The sequence below is a fragment of the Zophobas morio genome, unplaced genomic scaffold, assembly GCF_036711695.1.
Source record: "Zophobas morio isolate AGI-343-1 ecotype UQ-CSIRO unplaced genomic scaffold, CSIRO_AGI_Zmor_V1 ptg000026l, whole genome shotgun sequence".
Lineage (NCBI taxonomy): Eukaryota > Metazoa > Arthropoda > Insecta > Coleoptera > Tenebrionidae > Zophobas > Zophobas morio.
The window spans coordinates 11,882,344-11,897,742 of NW_026972131.1; the positions used below are offsets into that span (position 1 = coordinate 11,882,344).

General features: G+C 33.1%; 1 protein-coding gene across 1 annotated transcript in view; it reads right to left on the minus strand.

Moving 5' to 3' along the window:
- Positions 1 to 13,401, minus strand: part of LOC135136119 (somatostatin receptor type 2-like) — a 356,309-nt gene extending 342,908 nt beyond the window's left edge. Inside the window, exon 1 of the mRNA XM_064065251.1 lies at positions 13,208 to 13,401. The gene's annotated coding sequence lies outside the window, so the exon portion shown is untranslated. The remainder of the gene's footprint in view (positions 1 to 13,207) is intronic.
- Between the last annotated feature and the right edge of the window lie 1,998 nt (positions 13,402 to 15,399).

Consider the following 15,399-nt stretch of genomic DNA (forward strand, 5'->3'; position numbering starts at 1 on the left):
AGAAAAATACGAAATTTATGGTTTAAAAGAAAGATTTAACAGTTTAATTTTAGATAATCTAAAAAGTAATGACCAACTGTTCAAAATTTTAGTTGGTTAATAGTTAACAGTATTGAGGGTAGTCATCAGAATGAAGAGGGGGTGGGTGGGCGGGACTATTGCTTGCCTGTAAAAGACGCTCTAGGAAAAAGTTAAACTTAGCCACGCCCACCCACCCCCTCTTCTCTCATTTATTTTTTTCCTGAAATAAGAAATAAATCTTGTAACAAATAGTACAAGAAAAATTTACGATTAGCGTTTTTTTTTACAAGCTTGTTTCTATCAGTTACTTACCACTCCCTCAATGATTAACAATATTAAGAGTAGTTACCAAGAGTGTTTTACAGGCAAGCAAGAGCCCCGCCCACCCACCCGTTCTCCCATTTTGTTCTTCAGAAATAAGAAATAAATGTTATAGCGAATAAGTGGTATAACGACACGATACTCAAAAACATGTTTTTAATTTCCGCAGAGAAATAAGGATTTTGCAGCTAAGCTCCGCCTTCTTGGCTCACGACGAATAAAAAAATCATCACAATTGCGATAGGGAGGGTGGGTGGGGCTGCGTTTCCCACCCGCCCGGAGTTTATAAATGACAATTTTCAGCTCTAAAAGCACGTCAGCGTGAACAGCACCTGCAACGGGAACTTCAACGTCAACAGCAAGTTTATAAATCCCACTTAAAACAGTAGCGCTCGAAACACGTACCAGTTTTAATAAAAACTAGTTTTAACAGAACAATATTGACTAAATTTACAGTTGGTTGATTTCAAGCAGGTAGTTAACATTACCGTACAAGTTTTAATCCTCAAGAGTTTTACCTGAAGCCGCTAATCCCTCAAATCCCCTAAGTCTAGGAATTAACTTGTTATATTTTATAGTTTGAAGTTAGTCGCGACGAATAAAAATTTTCAAAAAAAAAAGAAGTCAAAATTAACTACGCACGACGTAGAAAAACGCGAGTATCCGGTTTCCAAAGTGCTACTTTTCACACTAGCTGCAAAAACAGCTTGCATAACTAGTGTTTGTATTTCGGTTACTTATTGAAAAAGCAGTCTTGTTTCGCAAGTAGATTAGAAAAGTACGTTTGTATATCCGTCTGTTACAGTGATTTACCACAGCTTTTAAATCCGGTATTAAAATGTATAAGCTGGAAATAAGCTGACAGATACCTAATAGCATTTATTTTTCAACGTCGAAACCAGTGAAAAAGGTTTACAGACAAATTTAGTAACATCACGTGTATCCGCGCTTGTTTATGGATTAAGGACATGTTAGAGGTAAAATGACAATACCTGGAAACGTATTTTCGGAATATCAGTAATAATTGTTCTACATGTATCAATAGATACTACATTAATTAACTAATATTGTGTGTTTGTTATTAATTAATAGGTGCGTGAACAATATTAGAGCCCTATTACGTTATCTAATCAGGTTTATATTAAAATTTCGTTACGTATTACACTTTCCTACTTTTTTATCATACGTATGTGGTGAAACAAGCACCGTACTACTAATACCCCGAAATATTCTCAAAAGTGTTCCAAAATAAACACCAAACATTGTCTAAACATATCACAACTTTAAAAGAACCGTATCAAAACAACAATCCACGTTTCTAATATGTTGTTGAAAACGAGCACACCGTATTTTAAGACATTAGCCAACGTCACGTTAGCGGAAAAATAAAAACAGGCAATTTTGTGAAAGCGTTTGGGTCCATTTCACAAACAAACGTTTGTTACCCCACGAATTTGATATGCATATGTCAATATAAACATGTGTTCTGAAATCCTAGCCAGGGTCATCGGTTGCGTTTCTATCGACCAGTCTTGCTCCCATGTAATCTCTTTCGCCCCAAGCCTGCACTAGCCGCCCCGACAAACCAAAACAGTTTGACTTTTGCTGTCAAATCTGAATTAGAATTATCGCGGCACCTTCATAAACTAACATTTCTCTCAGTCGTGATCGCTTCTGGACGCAAAGCAAACAATTTAGCCGTTTATATCTAACATTCATTGTTATGGATTCTGAAGTTTATGGATCATAAAAGCGAAATTTACGTTTTAAATCACCGTAACTACGTGAAACTGTATTTGCATCACAGTGGTCTACACTTTTACGTGCAGTGTTAAAAATTTACGATCGTGAAAATTTTAATTTCCGGAGACGTTAAAGAGTGAATTTAAACCGAGCTTTTACAATGGAAAAGACGTACGGTGGTTTCGTATTATAAGCGCACAAAGCGACGAGTGCTTCGTGCATTAAAAAGTAATTTTATTCCCGCTATTGCAATCTGAAATGGCTCCACGTAAGTGAAATTTCATGTCTGAAACACATATGCATATAATTTTTTTCGGTGACCTTAATGGTTGCCGAATTTACGACTCCACACAAGACACACGAAAAATATATCAAAACATGGGCTATTATCTCCGAATGGGTTATCCGTCTTTTTTAATCCGGCGATTCCTGACGTTCGTACACATTAAAATAAATTCTAATAAGCGAAAAAGGTGGATTTAATGAGATTAATTTTGTGGAATGTAGGTTGCACTTTAGAGTCCGGCAAATTAAATGATAATTACTTATTCCGAGAAACGAGTTAATGTTTTTGTTCAAAGCAATGCTTAATTTGTTTGGGAAAGTATTAATTAAAATCCTAATTAGGCGTATTCTGTGGTGTCAGAAACAAAATTAATTTTTAGAGTTTTATAATAAATGACCCGAACTCCAGCCGAACGCGAATAATTTCCACGAGAACAATCGTGGGAGGGAGTTTGGGCAAAGTGCAGGCGTTTTTTGCGTTTTATGCAGGATGCATTTTCAGCGCTTGTCAATTCAGGGATTATTTATGTATCGAAAAATGGAATTAAAAACGACAGGGTTTTCTTTTTGGGTGATTTTTAGAGCAGAAATAGACCATCGCTTCTATACGCAGTGAAAAATTTGAATAGTAGTTACCATGCAAATTTTGAGGTGGCGTCATCGCGTGGGGATGATTAAACAAAAAGTTGTGAAAAATTTGCAAAAAATACTGGGTTTCAATTTTTTCCATAAAAAAAAGCAATATTTCAGTGGGGAATTCTAGAAAATTAGGTGCTACGGACAAAGTGAGGCAGAAACTAACTTCTGGAGGTCGAAATCTATGGGAAGATGTCTTTAGTTAAATTTTGAAAATTGACGAAAATTTTCCAAAATTTTCCGAAATTTTCGTAGTGGAAAACATTGAAAAATTTTTATTTTGAAAAAAATGGTCAAAAAGTTCCCAAAAATTCTGGGATATACATTTCATCGTGCTGATTCCAAAAACATAGGGTGTTTATGCTTCTGGTCAAAATTTAAAAATAATCGCTTTGAACATTTTTTTTCTTCCAAAAAATTGCAGTATTTCAGGGGACGATTTTGGAAAAATGGTAGGAGATAACGAAAAAGTGAATTTGAAATTAACCTCTGGAGGTCAAAATCTATATGTTTTTAGTTAGATTTTGAAAATTGTAAATTTGCTGAAATTTTCTAGTGGAAAAAAAGTTTGAAAAATCTCGATTTTGAAAAAAATGGCCAAAAAATTCCCAAAAAATTCTGAGATAAAGATTTCGCCGTGTTCATTTCAAAAACATAGCGTGTTTATGCTCCTAGTTCAATATTTAAAAATAATCGGTTTAGAGTTAGTTAGTTAGTTCCAAAAATTTTCATTATTTTAGGGGACGATTCTGAAAAAATGGTAGGAGATATCGAAGAAATGAGTCAGAAACTAACTTCTGGAGGTCTAACTATAAGAAATCTCTTTAGTTAAATTTTGAAAATTCTCAAAAATTTGTCCAAAAAGTTGTTTGGTGGAAAAAAATGTGAAAAATTTTGGATTTGAAAAATTGCCAAAAATTCCCAAAAAATTCTGGGATATAGATTTCGTCGTGCTGATTCCGCAAACATAGCGTTGTTTATACTCCTGGCGCAAAATTAAAAAAAAAACATTTGAAAATATATTTTGCTACTTCCAAAAATTTTTAATATCTCAGGGGACGTTTTTGGAAAAATCGTAGGAGATATCGAAGAAGTGAGTGAAACAAATTTCTGGAGGTCTAAATCTATAAGAAAATATCTTTGGTTAAATTTTGAAAATTGTCGAAAATTGTCAGAAAAAAAGTTTGAAAGATTTTGATTTTGAAAAAAATAGCCAACAATTTCCCAAAAAATTCTGAGATATAGATTTCGTCATGTTCATTGCAAAAACATAGTGTGTTTATGCTCCTGGTTCAATATTTAAAAATAATCGGTTTAGAAATATTTTTTTGCAGTTCCAAAAATTTTCAATATTTTAGGGAAAAATTCTGGAAAAATGGTAGGAGATATCGAAGAAATGAGTCAGAAACTAACTTCTGGAGGTCTAACTCTGTAAGAAATCCCTTTAGTTAAATTTTGAAAATTCTCAAAAATGTGTCCAAAAAGTTGTTTGGTGGAAAAAAATGTGAAAAATTTTGGTCTTGAAAAATAGCCAAAAAATTTCCAAAAAATTCTGGGATATAGATAGATTTCGTAGTGCTGATTCCGCAAACATAGCGTTAAACTCCTGGTGCAAAATTTAAAAATAATCCATTTGAAAATATATTTTTGCTAGTTCCAAAAATTTTTAATATTTCAGGGGACGTTTCTGGAAAAATCATAGGAGATATCGAAGAAATGAGTGAAACTAACTTCTGGAGGTCGAAATCTATAAGAAAATATCTTTGGTTAAATTTTGAAAATTGTCGAAAATTGTCAGAAAAAAAGTTTGAAAGATTTTGATTTTGAAAAAAATAGGCAACAATTTCCCAAAAAATTCTGAGATATAGATTTCGTCGTGTTCATTGCAAAAACATAGTGTGTTTATGCTCCTGGTCCAATATTTAAAAATAATCGGTTTAGAAATATTTTTTGCAGTTCCAAAAATTTTCAATGTTTTAGGGGACGATTCTGTAAAAATGGTAGGAGATATCGAAGAAATGAGTCAGAAACTAACTTCTGGAGGTCTAACTCTATAAGAAATCTCTTTAGTTAGATTTTGAAAATTCTCAAAAATTTGTCCAAAAAGTTGTTTGGTGGAAAAAAATGTGAAAAATTTTGGTTTTGAAAAATTGCCAAAAAATTCCCAAAAAATTCTGGGATATAGATTTCGTCGTGCTGATTCCGCAAACATAGCGTTGTTTATACTCCTGGTGCAAAATTTAAAAATAATCCATTTGAAAACATATTATTGCTAGTTCGAAAAATTTTTAATATTTCAGGGGACGTTTTTGAAAAAAATAGGAAATATCGAAGAAATGAGTGAAACTAATTTCTGGAGGTCGAAATCTATAAAAAAATATCTTTGGTTAAATTTTGAAAATTGTCGAAAATTGTCAGAAAAAAAGTTTGAAAGATTTTGATTTTGAAAAAAATAGGCAACAATTTCCCAAAAAATTCTGAGATATAGATTTCGTCGTGTTCATTGCAAAAACATAGTGTGTTTATGCTCCTGGTTCAATATTTAAAAATAATCGGTTTAGAAATTTTTTTTTGCAGTTCCAAAAATTTTCAATATTTTAGGGACAAACTCTGGAAAAATGGTAGGAGATATCGAAGAAATGAGTCAGAAACTAACTTCTGGAGGTCTAACTTTATAAGAAATCTCTTTAGTTAAATTTTGAAAATTCTCAAAAATTTGTCCAATAAGTTGTTTGGTGGAAAAAAATGTGAAAAATTTTGGTTTTGAAAAATAGCCAAAAAATTCCCAAAAAATTCTGGGATATAGATTTCGTCGTGCTGATTCCGCAAACATAGCGTTGTTTATACTCGTGGTGCAAAATTTAAAAATAATCCATTTGAAAATATATTATTGCTAGTTCGAAAAATTTTTAATATTTCAGGGGACGTTTTTGAAAAAATAGGAAATATCGAAGAAATGAGTGAAACTAATTTCTGGAGGTCGAAATCTATAAGAAAATATATTTGGTTAAATTTTGAAAATTGTCGAAAATTGTCAGAAAAAAAGTTTGAAAGATTTTGATTTTGAAAAAAATAGGCAACAATCTCCCAAAAAATTCTGAGATATAGATTTCGTCGTGTTCATTGCAAAAACATAGTGTGTTTATGCTCCTGGTTCAATATTTAAAAATAATCGGTTTAGAAATATTTTTTTGCAGTTCCAAAAATTTTCAATATTTTAGTGCTTTAGTGCTTTATTACGCCGAAAGATGTAAAGGCATTACATAAAGTACATAACAAAATATTAACATAACATTTTATTTAGGGGACGATTCTGGAAAAATGGTAGGAGATATCGAAGAAATGAGTCAGAAACTAACTTCTGGAGGTCTAACTCTATAAGAAATCTCTTTGGTTAAATTTTGAAAATTTTCAAAAAGTTGGCCAAATTTTCTGGTGGAAAAAAATGTGCAAAATTTTGATTTTGAAAAATAGCCAAAAAATTCTAGGATATAGATTTCGTCGTGCTCTTTCCAAAAACATAGCATGTTTATGCTCTTGTCCAAGTTTTAAAAATAATCGGTTTGAAAATTTATTCTTTCCAAAAATTTTTAATATTTCAAGGAATGTTTCTGGAGAAATAGTAGATGATATCGAAGAAATTAGTCTGAAACTAACTCCTGGAGGTCTAAATCTATAACAAAGTGTCTTTCGTAAAATTTTGAAAATTCTTGAAAATTTGCTGAAATTTTCTAGTGGAAAATAAGTCTGAAAAATTTTAATTTTGAAAAAATGGCCAAAAAATTGCCAAAAAATACTGAAATTTGGATTTCGTCGTGCTGATTCCAAAAATATAGCGTGTTTATGCTTCTAGTGCAAGATTTGAGAATAATTGGTATGAAAAAAATTTTTTTTTTATTCAAAAAATCTTCAAAATCTTTGAGGACGTTTTTTAAAAAATGGTAAAAGCTATCGAAAAAATGAAATTGAAACTAACTTCTAGAAGTCGAAATCTATAAGAAAATGTCTTTGGCTAAATTTTGAACATTCCGAGAACTTGTTGAAATGTTCTAGTTGAAAAAAGTTTTAAAAATTTTGGTTTTGAAAAATGGCCAAAAAAATCCCAAAAAAATTCGGATATAGATTTCGTTGTGCTGATTTCAAAAATATAGCGTGTTTATGCTCCTGGTGCAAAATTTAAAAATATGCGGTTTGAGAATATATTTTTTTGTTTCCAAAATTTTCAATTTTTCAGGGAACGATTCTGGATAAATAGTAGGAGTTATCGAAAAAATGAGTCAGAAACTAACTTCTGGAGGTAAAAATCTATAGCAAAATATCTTTAGGTAAATTTTGAAAATTCTCGAAAATTTGCTGTGATTTTCTCGCGGAAAAAAAATTAAAAATTTTGATTTTAAAAAATGCTCAAAAAATTCGAAAAAAATTCTGGGGTACAAATTTTGTTGTGCGTGCTGATTCCAAAAACATTGCGTGTTTATGCTCCCGATGCAAGATTTAAAAATAACTGGTTTGAAAAAAATTTTTTTTTATTAAAAAAATTTTCAAAATTTCAGAGGACGCTTCCGAAAAAATGGTAGGACCTATCGAAAAAGTGAAATTGAAACTAACTTCTAGAGATCGTAATCTATTAGAAAAGGTCTTTTGTTAAATTTTAAAAATTCTCGAGAACTTGCTAAAATTTTCTAGTGGAAAGAAGTTTGAAAATTTTGGTTTTGAAAAAATAGCCAAAAAAATGCCAAAAAATCGGGGATATAGATTTCGTTGTACTGATTCCAAAAAATGTATTTTTTGTGTTTCCAAAAATGTTCAATATTTCAGGGAACGATTCTGGATAAATGGTACGAGCTATCGAAGAAATGAGTCAGAAACTAAGTTCTGGAGGTCGAAATCTATAAGAAAATGTCTTTAGGTAAATTTTAAAAATTCTCGAAAATTTGCTGTAATTTTCTAGCGGAAAAAAATTGAAAAATTTTGATTTTAAAAAATGCTCAAAAAAATTCGCAAAAAATTCTGGGATATAGATTTCGTCGTGCTGATTCCAAAAACATAGTGTGTTTATGCTCCTAGTGCAAGATTTAAAAATAATCGGTTTGAAAACATATTTTTTATAGTTCCAAAAAATTTTAATATTTCAAGGAACCTTTCTGGAGCAATCGAAGAAATAAGTTTGAAACTGACTTCTGGAGGACCAAATATGTCAGGAAATATCTAGTTAAATTCTGAAAATCCTCGAAAATTTGCTGAAAGTTTTTGTGGAAAAAAGTTTGAAAAATTTTGAGTTTGAAAGAATGGCCAAAAAGTTCCCAAAAAAATCTGAAATATAGATTTGGACCTTCTGACTACAAAAACATAGCATATTTATGCTCCTGATGCAAGATTTAAAATAATTTTTTTGTATTCAAAAATTTTCAAAATTTCATAGGACGTTTCTGAAAAAATGGTAAGAGCTATCGAACAAATGAAATTGAAACTAACTTCTAGAAGTCGAAATCTATAAGAAAATGTCTTCAGTAAAATTTATAAATTCTCGAAAATTTATTGAAATTTTCTAGTGACAAAAATGTGAAAAATGTTGATTTTGAAAAAATGGCTTAAAATCCCCAAAAAATTTTTGCCATATAGATTTCGTCGTGCTGATCCCAAAAATGTAGCGTGTTTATGTTCCTTGTGCAAGTTTTAAAAATAATAATCGGTTTGGGATTCTATTTTTTGTAGTTCCAAAAATTTTCATTATTTCAGGGGACGTTTCTGGAAAAATGCTAGGAGATATCGAAGAAGTGAATCTGAAATTAACTTTTAGAGGTCGAAGTCTATAAGAAAATGTTTGGTTAAATTTTGAAAATTCTAGAAAATTTGCCGAAATTTTCTAATGGAAAAAATGTGAAAAATTTTGATTTTGAAAACATGGCCAAAAAATTCCAGAAAAATTCTGGGATATAGATTTCGTCGTGCTGATTTCAAAAACATAGCGTGTTTATGCTCCCGTTACAAGAATAAAAAATATCCTATTTGAAAATACATATTTTTCTAGTTACAAAAATGTATAACATTTCAGAGGACGTTTCTGGAGAAATAGTAGAAGATATCGAAGAAATTAGTCTGAAACTAACTCCTGGAGGTCGAAATCTATAATAAACTGTTTTTCGAAAAATTTTGAAAATTCTCGAAAATTTGCTGAAGGTGGTTTCTATGGAAAAAAGTTTGAACAATTTTGAGCTTGAAAGAATGGCCAAAAAGTTCCCAAAAAAAATCTGAAATACAGATTTTGACCTGCTGACTCCAAAAACATAGCGTGTTTATGCTCCTAATGCAAGATTTAAAATATTTTTTTTTTATTCAAAAATTTTCAAAATTTCGGAGGACGTTTCTGAAAAAACTTCTAGAGGTCGAAATCTATAAGAAAATATCTTCAGTAAAATTTGTAAAGTCTCGAAGATTTATTGAAATTTTCTAGTGGCAAAAATGTGAAAAATGTTGATTTTGAAAAAATGGCTTAAAATTCACAAAAAATTCTGAGATATAGATTTCGTCGAGCTAATTCCGAAAACATAGCATGTTTGTGCTCCAGGTGCAAAATTTAATAATAATCGGTTTGAAAATAAATTTTTTGTAGTACCAAAAATTTTCAATATTTCAGGGGACCTTTCTGGGTAAGTGGTAAGAGTCGATGAAATGAGTCTGAAACTAACTTCTGGAGGTCGAAATCTATAAGAAAATATCTTTAGTGAAATTTTAAAAATTCTCGAGAATCAGCTGAAATTTTTTATTGGAAAAGTTTGAAAAATTGTATTTAAAAAGAATGGTCAAAAAATTCTGAGGGATAGTTTTCGTCGTGCTGATTCCGAAAATATAGCGTGTTTATGCTCCTGTTGAAAGATTTAAAAATATTCGGTTTGAAAACATATTTTTTTTTATTTAAAAAATGTCAACATTTTAGGGGGCAGTTCTGGAAAATGGTAGGAGCTATCGAAGAAATGAGTCCGAAATTAACTTGTGAATGTCGAACTATTAAAAAAATGAAGATTTTTATCTCTAAATTTCGGATCAGCTATTTATCTAGAAATTTTGATTGATTAACTCGATTTTTTGAGTTTGAAGATAAAAAACTCTGCTGATTGTTAATCAGATTTGAGAATTTTTGCTTTTTATTTCTGTAGAACTTACTTAACTAAAATTGTATCTTATTATTTTCGATTTAATTAGTCAGATCTGTGCTGGTTATACATAAATTTTATAAAATTATTTTGATTTGTTTTGTCTAAATTTCGGTTCATAATCTCTCCAGAAATCTTGATCCCATTGACCCAAAATTTTGACTTTATTAAGCTGAGAATTCTGCTGATTATTACCAAATTTCAAACTTACGAATTCGAAATTTTTCCTTTTCTGTTATAATTTTAACCTAACTGCAAATCGGTACCTAATTAACTTGGAATATTAACTTATCATCTGGAAATTTAAACCCAAAATTTTTCTATGCATTATTGCGAAATTTAAATATGAATATAATTCCAAATTTCGATTTTGTTGACGTGAAAATTTAGCCAATTATCTAAAAATGCTCTAATTTACAACTTAAGAATTCGAAATTGACAGATGAGAATTAGATGCACAGAATAGAAAAGAAATAGATGAAGTATAGAATTTAGAATATTTCTTAACTGAAACAAATTATTAAAATCCATCCCCCCAGAAATTACTCATTCAGCAGCCCCTTAATGAGCAACTCCGCCTTACATTAAAAAAGATTTACAAATTGCAATTAGCATATTATTTAAATTTTTTAAAACCCAGGCTTCAAAAATAAGTTTTTCTTGCGACAAAATCCCACGGGATCCACCCCTTTGCCGCAGACAGCCCCTAGTAATCCTGGTTGCATACCCAACAACAAATATTTGTTATTTCAGTCCATTGTGGCGCTTTTTAAACGGCATTTACGAAGAAAGTAGGGCAATGGAGTAGCGCGAATTTTCTTTCACCTTGACGTTTGAATGAGTAACGTTCGGGGCTTCGTTAAAAAATCACTCTTTGTTCCAAGGCAGCATTGTTTGCGAAAAACCACAAACAACGGCAAAATTTTCTAAATCCAGTGCTCGCACGGCCAAACACGTGAACACAGATTACGAAATTTATTATTCAGACGGCGGAGCGGAATTTGTCAAAAGCAGCCAAAATTTTTAGCCAAAGGTAGAACATTTTTTGTGAAGTGGGTTAATTAAGCGGGGATCTTGTGCGTTGTTTGCGTGGATAGAATAAGGGTCGCTGCGGAAAAATGACAATCGAACTGGAAGTACTGTACATCCCTGCAGTACACCAGTATAGAGTTTTGGGTAAACAAGATGAACTTTCAATAAAGTAGAAAATTGAGTTTTTTTTAAGGCGGAGATTCGCTTTATTAAAAATTCAGCATCTGCTCAAAAATAAAGCATTTAATGTACGTCTATTGATTTTTAAGGACCCAAGGGTCTTGCTTTTTTTATTTTTGAATTATTAAAAATACATGCCGGCGAACAAAAGTCGAAAACATTTTAACTCTCGGAAATTTAGTTTCGAACTTTTCGGATTAATTCGAAAAAATATTGTGTGAATTTTAACGAGCAAAATAATGCGACGATATAATAATAATGACCTAGATATGACACGTCTCTCCGACTTTAGCTGGGTATCAGCTTAATTGTCTCCTGTTACAACGAGGCAATTAATCCACTTACTACACCTGTGTAGTTTGCGTTTTACAGGCCAACAGCTGGATAAATTACTTCGTTAGGTACAAAATCGCTTGTCATTACGTGGTCACGGTTTAAAAAGTGTGAGTAAAAGGTTGGCCGAAACGAGTTGTTTGACATAAATTTGTCGGCAAACGCTGAACAGGAACGTCAATTTTTCGTTTATCAATAAAATATAATCCAGGAAAGTATAGTTACAATGTCGCAAATGTGAGCTGCAATCATTCCACCCGTGTCGGAATTGAAGTGCTTTATTTAATCTACCCCGTAAAAAATTCATACATTTTTTGCGACCACCTGCTACAACATGGAAATTCCACATTTTCCATTTATCGAACGCTCTGAAAACGACACTCCAATCCATGTCGTCCGCATTAAACGAAAATCATTCAAAAGCAAAGAGCAATTAAATGCGAAATTAGCGGCACACGCAACCAAAATTATAAACAAACCCACCCCCACATCGACTGCAACGAATCGAATTAGACTCTCCCACCCCCTCTCATAAATCTCGCTTTTTACGAAAAAACAAAAACACGCCCCGATTTTGCCCGCCATAACTCAAAACTAAGAAAAAACAATATTTTCTGGACCATCTCTGCGTCCCCTTCACTTCATGGGTATTTGGACACTTGAAAAAGTTGCGCCGGACCTTTGTAAAATTAAATCGCGCGGAAAATTTTCACCAGGGTCGATCCGACTCGATTTGTTAACACATGTGTGTTTGAAAAATCCGGGCTTTCTTCAGAATTACAATAACAGATGCTGAGGTCGCAGAGTGCGTGCGTAAATCATCGCTACATAAAATCGGTAGATAAGGATTATCGGATCGGGTGAATTAAGCGCGATTTTTTGGCTATAATGTGAAACAAAGCGCATACTTGGACGACTTTCCAATAAATCCGCGATTTACTTGATTTATGGCTCGAGCTGTAACATATTATTCAGCGTTAGATTAAAATATTGATGTTGGCATTATCAAGTTGCGGTCACCGGAAAAACTCCGGCCCGAATATTTGAATAAATTCGGTCGCCAGCTCGGCATCAAATTTTACTAAAAACTTGAAGAACGTCCTCCACTCGATATTTTCCATTTACATGATCAAAGTGGCCGGGTCTCACGTAAAACACCCTCCCGGAACGTAGGGGCTGTGGTGACCCGGAGCGGCTTTCCGCCACCGAACCCCCGATAATAACAATGATGGCCTAATAAAAATACAAACATTAAAAATTTTCTCATTTTCATTTAAAAAAAAATAACTAGGTAAAGAGTATAGTTCGAAGGACCGGGACTCTTCTCACAATTTTCCAATTTTTGCGCCCCCGTGCCGCCTCCACTGGCCAGAACAACACGGCAATAAAGTGCGCGTAAAAGTTACATAAATAATGCATTTCTTTTATAGACGTCGACCGTTAAATGGCACGCCGGCACGGTCGCGACAACTTTCGATTTCGGCGCTTATTTATACTCTTACCTTTCGTCCGCATAGGTCTGAGTACGCACAACGCTGAAGGTGCGCCAGCGACGAAAGGTGAATGAACAGAATGCGAACGGGACGACGTCGGGACGCGCCGGCGTCTGTGGCACGTCTGGTGAGCAGCGCGCCGCCGAAACAACTGAGCGCGGTGCAAGAGCGTCGAGACGCTCTCACGGCGTGGATTTCGAGGACAGGAGGACATGCGCGCACTGACGGATTCCTCTCTTTCAACTCTTTTATAACGACGGGGGTGGAGAAGGACGGCCCGGACTCTTACCTACCCGCCGACACGCAGGAAAAATGGAATGGCCAGAGGTGTTGGGCCGGTGGAGGCGGCGTGGCGGTGGAGCGGCTACGTAAGTAAGAGCACGAAATGTCACAACCTGAGATTACATAGGTCTGTACTTGAAAAGAAATTATTTGAAGATCGGGAAGTTTTAAACGAATTAGATGGAGTTTTACGTGAGGATTCTGGAAATGACCGCCAATTTTCTGTCCTTGTGGATTTCTCTTTTGTTAAGTTTTTCGTATTATAATCCAGGAGAAGACATTATTTCTTAGTCATGAATCCCACCCATGCCGGAAGAGAATTCAGCGTCACTAGACCGATTTCCTTCCACTGAAGCATTCTGTCTACAATGCGATCGAAATTCTTCTCAATGTCCGTTATTGTCTTTTATTCAAGTTCTTCTAGAATATTTCTAGAATCTTCTTAAATTTCATGTATTGGAGTTTTTAACTCCTTTCTTGTCGTAATATAGAACATGTATACGCGCCGGAAAAGAATGTCGACTTCCAGCTACGAGCTTGGTGTCGGTGTCGGTGTCGATGTCGGTTGACAACCCAGAGTTAAAACTCCATCCAAAACACTATCTTTTTCTTAATTTGGAATCGAATTTTTCTAGAATATTTTTCTTAATTTGCTAATTTTCTTTCATTCTTCAATCGTCTTTTAAAATCAACATTCTTTCCTCCTTTAAACAAAATCCTTCTTGTGTATTATATTTCTTCTCCTGGTTCTTTTCGTTTTCCAACAACTTCGACTTCTCTCCTTCTCTTCCCTTTAATATAGAATCCTTATACAATCTTATTGAAATAAGAAACATATTTTTTCTAAAGCATTGATTCTTCTGCTCGTTCTAATTCTCCTCTTCAAATCCTATAATCCAACTTCCACCAACATCTAAACTTAAAATTCAGGTTAATAAACGTGTTTCTTCAAGCTCAAGGAAAACCAAAATACTTCCACATCTAGATTTTCTCTAAGATCTTTGTTCTTTTAATCAATATTTTCTCTAGCTCTTCCAATCCAAGATTCTATCGTCTCGTTTCTTGAATTCTCTTTGCTTCTTGCGCCAAAAGAAACTGAATTTTTCTAGAATTTTCTTACTTTGATAATTTTCTTTCCATCCTCAGTCACCCACTAAAGCCGGCATTCTTCTTTTCTTCAAATAGCATTCGTCTTGCATTCATTCCTTCTTCTAGTTCTTTTCGTTTCCCAACATAATTTTAAAATATTCCGAAATTATCGTGTGTTATTTTGATTCATATTTTCGAATCCTATATTCTATGTTTTCTTCATTTGGTAGAGAAGTTTCCTTAATTTTCTCAAATTCAGCTTTTTTCAACGTCAGTTGCACACCGGAATCAAAATTCTTCTACAACTAGAATTTTTCAAAAACCTTTGTTCTCTTGCTCAATACTTCCTCTAAATCTACTAGTCCAACAGTTTTTCAGCTCGCTTCTTCAAATCTAAGGCTTTGTTAATTTTCTTTTCCCAACAAATTCGTCTTGTCTTCTTCTTTTTATTTTAATATAAAATTCCTCTAGAATCTTTCTCGGAATAAAAAATTTATTACTTCTAAAGATTCATATCTTCGAATCCTCTATTCTATGTTTTCTTCATTTGGTATAGAATTTCTCTTAATCTTCTCAAATTCAGCTTTTTTCAACGTCAGCCCCACACCAGAATCAAAATTATTCTACAACTAGAATTCTTGGAAGATCTTTCTTCATTTGCTCAATACTTCCTCTAGGTCTTCTAGTCCAAGGCTCGATCAATTCGCTTCTTCAAATCTAAGACCTTCTGATCTCAAAAGAAACTGGATTATTCTAGAACTTTGTTACTTCGTTAGTTTTCTTCCCATGTTCAGCCGCCCAATAAAATCGGCATTCTTCTTTTTTTCAAA